The sequence below is a fragment of the Arachis duranensis genome, chromosome 3 (assembly GCF_000817695.3).
Source record: "Arachis duranensis cultivar V14167 chromosome 3, aradu.V14167.gnm2.J7QH, whole genome shotgun sequence".
Classification (NCBI taxonomy): Eukaryota; Viridiplantae; Streptophyta; class Magnoliopsida; order Fabales; family Fabaceae; genus Arachis; species Arachis duranensis.
Genome location: NC_029774.3, coordinates 80182859 through 80190855, shown reverse-complemented (window position 1 = coordinate 80190855; position 7997 = coordinate 80182859). Strand labels below are relative to the sequence as shown.

Here is a 7997-nt window from a genome sequence, read left to right as displayed (position 1 = left end):
CTGTCATTTTTATTTTCAAATCCTTTTGTTTATTTATTGCCTCTTCAGTCTTTTCTTTTAATCCTGTCTAATTCGAGGGTCTTTGATACATTTTTATAAAATTGGTACTTGTAAAAGAGGAGTTGGTTTCGCTTCTAAACCATTAAAATTCAACCACTATCGATTTGTTAAAAATCAACAAAACACCATGTTCACTAACTTTAAAAACTGACTTCTTTATTTATTGAAAAGATTAAAAATCGAAAATCTCTTTCGAATACTATATTGCTGAGACCACCTCAAATCCTTTACAAATAGTCGATTTATAAGCAACTATGTTGAATTTGAATTCTTTTCAAATTCTCCTTTCAACAAATCTTCCCTAGATCTCCTATTATCATGAAATCGACTTTGGCTTATCGATTACCCAGATTTATCCCGTCGAATAACATATAGCAAATAGAATTTTGTTATTTTTGTATGGTGACAAAAAGTTGTAAATATTTAATTAAAAAAATTGTACTGAACATTGACATGACCATTTTATTTTATAGATTGGGCCAAATGAGGTGAACAAACCAGTGTCAGAAAGACATTTCACTCTTGTTTTGTTACTCTAGCCCAAATATTTTGGGTTACTGATGCTGGCCTAGTAGTTTGTTGTTTCCTTTTTGGGGCCATAACTGCTTATTGTCTTTTGATAAACACTTCTCGTTATTGTGAAAGTGTAAGAAAAAAAGACTTGGTTATTGTGTAACTTGTCCTTAATTTATAGGAATCGGCAAGCATCTTGATATTCTTTTGGGGTGTGGACTGTGTAACACGCGCCTGAATGTGCATAGTTAAGTTGAGTTCTGTCCTCCTCACTACACTCGCAGAACATGGAGGATTGGAGGATGATTTGGTACTTTCCCACTTACACTCCACAACACAACGCTTCTTTCCCCTTTCGCTCTCACTGCTTTCACACATTTTCCCTCTGCTGCATCTTCCTTTGCGTAACATAGCCATATTCGCGCGCCAACCACCTTCCTCTTATTAATTCTCCGGCAGTGTAGCCAACTCTCCCGTTCTCTCTCTCTCTCTCTCTCTCTCTCTCTCTCTCATTCGAGTCTGGGAGATGAGGTTGTTATCGAATTCGATTCTTAACCTCCTCCTTCTCTGCGACCTGCTTCTCTTTTGTCCCTCATTCTTCTCTCTCGTCTCTGCTGAGTCGGAGTCCGAGCCGGAGCTTCTCCTCCGAGGAACCAACGCAACCGCCACCGGCAATGCCTCGCTTGCGAGATCCGGCGAGGATAGCTTCGCCAACATGATTGATCGGGCGCTCGAGAGAGAGTTCCCCGAGAATGAACAGAATGAAGGTTCGCAGATCTACGTTCTTTTCACTCTTTCTTATTCATACACATTTTCTGTATTTTGCTTGTTTAATTTGGTTGCCGAACCTCTCCTGATCGTGTTTATGAGTTATGCCTGTGAAATATGAATATTCTGAAATGCCGTGAGGTTGCAGTTCCAATTTCCTTTGAATGCCTTAATCTGTAATTTCCGGATTTGAATTGTGAGCTGGACGTGCTTCCGGATTCATATTCTTCTGCTTTCTTTATTCTCTTAGTAATGCATTTCGTTTCGGTTTTTATGATGAACAAGGAGAACCACTGGAATCCTTCGGGCTTTCGAATATTTTCCTGTCAGGAAGACTATAGGAAGTTACTTATATCAGTTTCATCCATTTCTAAAATCATGCAAGGACATGAGGACATTTTGAGCAACGTTAAAGTTTAGAAGTGTGTGCTTATCTTGAAAATACGTTTTCTTACAGAATTTGAGAATAGGATGTAATGCATATAAGTAATTTGATCCAACCTTCCTATTTACTTTTATTTTCAATGAACGCGTTGGTATAAACTGACACGTGTCATTGTGGAAAATTTTACTCAAATGAATTTTGGCATATACTTGGATTCTTTTGCAGGTAATGATGCTGGCGGTTTCAACAATAGTGTTGCTGAACAGCAGGTATGTAGCGAATTGCTTTTAGCAATCCTGGGGCGATTGTGTCTTGCACACTAGTCATCATCATTTCAGTAATATAAGTATTTAGCTTTTGGTCATGGTTCATTTTGTTGGGAATTTAAGTCCACTGTTGATATTTTGTTAGAAGAGAATTGAATTGAGCTTGGATAGAATTCACAATTGATAATGACGTAGATGCATATTTCTCTTATGATGCATCAAATCGTGATTTAGATTTCTTTAGTCGGGTGATGAATTTCATGATGCTTTTAGGGTTTTATGTGCTTGACTGCTTGAGTTATTATTAGCCATTGAATAGACTTATGGTCTAATGTCGTTCCTTCTCGTTGTACAGGCTGTTTTGGAAACTGTTGCTAGAGTTAAGTCCAAGAAAAATGAGAGCAAAGAAGAAAAGTAAGCACATCTTTCCTGGAGAAAGAATAGGATTTTTTTTCTTTTTATAAGAGGGAACCGACTTTTAAAAATACAAGGCAATAATATAACTATTTTCATTATATGACATTTGATAAGTTTCTGTCAGATCATTTCATATTCATGATGTTTTCCATTTGGATACTGAGAATCGTGCAGAGGATATGCCAACCTTAATTGATCGAAAGGTGTGTTTCATTCAAGCTCCTGAAGTGATATTTCAAACTTTGAGAATGCTATTTATTACCAAAACTTCATCATAATATGCTTGAAATTTCTGTACACTATCTTCTTAAAAGTGGAGATTTTTTTTTTTTCAAAATATATTTTTTAATGTTTTTCTATTGATTCATCTTCAGGATAACGTGTTTATCATCTCCAATCCCAAGTCAAAGTATCCTGTTCTTCAAGTAGACTTGAGGTTTACTTATTGTTCTTTACATTTTCAGTTTTGTTTCCTCTTCAAGTAGTATTAACTGTATCTGTGGTTGCAACTTTGAAGTAATGATGCTGCTAAAACTGTTTGGTATGCCATATTTGCAGATTGATATCAGATCTTGTGGTTGTCATTGTTTCTGCAACATGTGGTGGCATTGCCTTTGCTTGTGCTGGACAACCGGTTTGAACATAAAAATTGCTTTTTCTATTTATATTTCTGCCATATATCTTAAGAGTGGTTACTTATTCAAAATTTCAGGTTATGACAGGATATCTGTTGGCAGGATCACTCATTGGACCTGGTGGCTTGAGTTTTGTTAGTGAAATGGTCCAAGTATGTTGCCCTTATTCTTTTGTTATGTACCCTTAAGAATTCCCCCTTTCTTTTCACCAGTCACAATTTATAAAGAAAGGTAGTATGTGAGTGGGACCAAGATGTTATTTATCATGTCTTTATATCATCATATGTGATATGTTGACATCGAGTAGTAAATAAAAATGTAGACCAATTTGTCTTCTAGGTTCTAATAATCTCATATACTGCTTCCATCACTTGCAGGTTGAGACTGTTGCTCAATTTGGTGTTATCTTTTTGCTTTTTGCATTGGGATTAGAATTTTCAACAACAAAGGTTGACTTGTATACTTATATATTCAGTTAGCTTATACTTTCATAATTTTAGCTCACCCATATTTTTTATTAACCTGTCTATTCATGTTTACAGCTTCGAGTTGTTCGAGCGGTGGCTATTCTTGGCGGTCTACTTCAAATTTTCTTATTTATGTGCTTGTGTGGAATAACAGCTACGGTATGTTTGATATTTTTACAATACTATCCAAAGGTGATTTGATTCTAATTTAATACACAAACTAAATTTTGGATTTGGGTCCATTTGCTAATATATAGTTGAAATTGTTTTATAAATGAATTCACTTAGATCTTTCCTGCAGCTATGTGGTGGTAAATCATCTGAAGGAATATTTGTGGGTGCATTTCTTTCTATGTCTTCAACAGCAGTGGTAATTTCTTGAACACATTGTTTCTACTTGTGTTAGATTGTCAAGGAGAAATTTATGTGGCATGACCTGGTGACTGGACTGGTGTAGTTTAGTGAAGTTACTTATTGAATAAATTCTGAAGAATTTAAGCTTTATTTATCACTTTAATTTTTATGGTATTATTCTTCCTTAAGTAACACCAAGACTTCTCTTCAGATATTTTATTTCTGCATTAAAGTACTGCTACTTAACGCTTTTATTTCTTGTTTGACACATAGGTCTTGAAATTCTTGATGGAAAGGAATAGTGTCAATGCCCTTCATGGTCAGGTTACAATTGGAACACTGATTCTGCAGGTTTGTACTATTATGTTTATATTTCAGATGCATATATATGACTGGAACAGTTCTTCCACCAATTCTTAAAAACAGAGTGCAGACTAATGCTATAAGCTGATATTCCTTATTGAGGTTTTCTCTCGCACAATTTCTAATGCAATATTCAAAATCATTGGTTCCTGTCAGGATTGTGCTGTTGGTTTGCTCTTTGCATTGCTTCCAGTATTGGGTGGAACATCAGGTGTTCTTCAGGGAGTAATATCCATGACTAAATCGTGAGTAAATTATAGAATTGATTGTGTTCCACTTTGATTTGATGTGCTGATCTGACTAAATTCTTTTTTTTTTTTTTTGGATGATATACCTATTTCAGTTACTTATTCGGTTATTCCTTATGATTTTACAAATTTCCTTGCTTCAGGTTGGTCATCTTAATTGCATTTTTGGCCATTTTGTCGATAGTATCTCGTACTTGTGTACCATGGTTTCTTAGGCTTATGATAAGCCTATCATCTCAGGTGAAAATAGAACTATATTTGTCTATTTGAATGTTTTCTTCATACATTAGTTTAACTTCCTTTTTATTGTGCAGACCAATGAACTTTATCAATTGGCATCAGTGGCATTCTGCCTACTTGTGGCTTGGGTGTGTCTTCTATCTATTCTTAATCTTCATTACTTCGCAAAAGTATTTCCTTCTCGATATATCGTAGTCTGTTTTGTAATGCAGTATCTATGAGATTGCCCTTTGTCATTATGAAGTCCTGGTCGTTCTTTATATATTTTCTTCTCTGATGTGTAGTGATAAGTTGTGCACACATTTATGCCAAACAACTTTTGTGCCTTTGACAATTGGTTATTTCATTTCAGTGTAGTGATAAGTTGGGTTTAAGTCTCGCCCCTTTTTCTCTTTTTTTGAGTATCTTATATTCTTTGTACTTTCAAACTATCAAAATGTGATGTTTTTAGGAGTTGGAAGCTTCCTAATGGCTCCAACCTCTATAAATTTCCATCCGTTTGATCTTAAGTTCATAACTATTGTAGAAGAATGCAAAATGGCCTTTGATTGTGTTTGTTCCTATTCTTTCTATCCTCAAATTAGTAGTAGGAATTTCCAATGTAACAGAGTAGCCATATAAAAGTTTTATTATTCCCTGTGGGCCATCAACTTAGATGAAGTGGAGTTGGCGTATATATTAAAAGACTTGGTAGTTACAGGGTACATAGGTCCCCCTTCCTTCTTGGCTCTTAGCTCTTGCTACTTGTTTGATTATTCTTTGTTCAAATTTTTATCATTGATGTCTGTAGCCATAAAGTTATTCCGATGAAATCTTCTTCCTCGGTGAAGGTTTTAATAATTTTCTCTTCTTTTGTCCCATCTATCAAAGCCAATTTAGCTTAATAAGTTAAAGGCAGTACCCAAATGAATTTCAGGGAAACTTGTTGAAGCAGATAAGTTTAAGAATATTCTCTAATGCTTACTTGAGCTTACCCAATTTGATGTTAGGTTGAGCCAATTCGCAACTTTTTTGCCGCACTGTTCTTGGCCAGCATTGGGATGCTTATACATGTCCATTTTCTTTGGAATCATGTTGACATCTTATTGGCAGCTGTTATACTGGTGATCATCATAAAGACAATTGTAGCTGCATGTGTTGTCAAGGGGTTTGGTTACAACAACAAGACTTCACTTCTTGTAAGATTTGACATCATTAAATACAATTACTTCTACTTGTTGATTACATCATAAGTTTCATTGACGGAGGAACCTTAGGTTATTCTACATGTGTAGGTTGGGATGTCTTTGGCACAAATTGGGGAGTTCGCCTTTGTTCTTCTCAGTCGTGCTTCAAATCTTCATCTAGTGGAGGTGATTGCTTCATCACGAATGTTGGTTTGAGCTTCTTTGTGCTTATGGTTAGGCTTAGGAAGACAATGAACCTTTTCTTCCTACGTAGTTGGAGACAACTTTAGCACTTTTTGTGGCTATGTTATTACCATTTGAAGCATGAACTTTATTATTTTGTTGCCTATAAATACTTGTATGCAACTGAACTGATCCTTACTGCAGGGAAAGTTGTATCTATTACTCCTTGGAACAACGGCTCTCAGTCTGGTATGCATCAACTATTTGACAGAATGATAGTTTTACATAGTATTCTAATAAAATATTGTTGATTTATTGTTCTTTCAAGCAATCCCAATGTGTTCATCTGTCATGAGGTTAAATTAGTATGTTTCTTTAGGTACATAACTATATTATATTCATTTTGTTGATCATTTGACAATCATAAACATCTATAATCAGGGTATCATTAGTAACTTTCGAAAGTTTCATTAGATTATGACTTGGAAGTAATACATTGGGTCTTCCTGTGTAAGAATTCTTATTCTAAAGTTGAACATTATAGCCAATTTCTTGGGTAATCTTATAAAGATTTGATTATGAATTCTCAGTTATTTTTAGTTGATTATGTTATTCCTAGAAATTTTGAAGCTTATGCTGGTGGAAATAATGCAGGTGACTACACCTCTGCTTTTCAAGTTAATTCCTGCCGTGGTGCATCTTGGTGCTTTGCTGCGGTGGTTCCCTCCTGATAGTCCATCTGAGGTAACTTTATAGCTTAATTAACTCGGGAGGGGGACTTATAATCTTTTATAGCATTGTTGCATCAATTCTTGAGACGATCCTAAATATGATTTATCCTTCCAGATTCCCTATAAGGGGGACAGCTTTCGGTCAGACAGTGCTAAGCGTGTTACTTTGTTGGTTCAAGGCTCTCATAATTCATGATGTTAAAATAGATCAGAAATGCAATTTGCGGCTTTATCAGATCGCTTGTACTTTTGAGGAAGACAGGAAACATAGTGCAAATGAGTTTGTGCAAGAGAATACATTTGCCATTGTAAAGGAATACATATATATACTGCATGCCTTTCGGACCAGTCTCAGGAAACGATCAATGCCAAACGCTGCTGGGAGAGAGGGTCACGAGTTTGAACCGGATCCATTCACTAACATGGTAACTTGGGCCATATTGTTATTAACTAGGGTGGCCTAATTTTGTGTATAAATTAATGTCCAGTCGCTTTTAGTAGGGGCAATTCATTTTAGGTGCATTCCTTTTTTTTTTCTTCACATTATTTTTCTGTTTCTTTAATCCAAATTTTGGGTTGATCGGTTTTCAAATATGTATAAGTTGTTCTGTAAAAGTCTAGAAATCAAGGCAATCATCAAATTCAAATGTATCATGTTGCGATCCCTGGAGTTACTGCGCCGCTCTTCTTTAAACAATTAAACTGCTTATGACCATGACGCAGATGTGGTGTGTACAAGAGAGAGAGACATAAATCTACGAAAGTACAATGGAGATTTAGGGAGTATTAAAGATATAATCATTAGTGTTATTTTTTTCTATTAGTTGAAACTTTTGGGATGAATAGTATCATGACATGGTATTAGAGCTCTAGATCTGAAAGGTCAAGAGTTTCCCAAAATGATCATTGGCTCCTTAGCAGTACTCTTTTAATTAAGATTGAGAGCATGCTTTCTAAAGCAAAACTTAAGTTAACCCCATCCACTTAATCCACGGTTGGACTAGATACGTATGATGGGATGGATCCCAACTTCATAGACACCAGGAAAATTATTCTTCTCTTTAGAGCAAAATATGTTCATTCTCCCCTAACCGTATCTAGCATCTACCTTTAAATCTCATATTAAGGATCAAGATTACTTCATGCATGAAGAATATGAAAGAACGTCTCTTAGCTCTTTAACTACACCTATCTAATTATC

The 7997-nt window shown here is 35.4% G+C and overlaps 1 pseudogene; it reads left to right on the top strand.

The window, feature by feature from the left end:
- The first annotated feature begins 795 nt into the window (after window positions 1-795).
- LOC107479629 (K(+) efflux antiporter 4-like) lies at window positions 796-7582 on the top strand (annotated as a pseudogene).
- The last annotated feature ends 415 nt before the right edge of the window (window positions 7583-7997 follow it).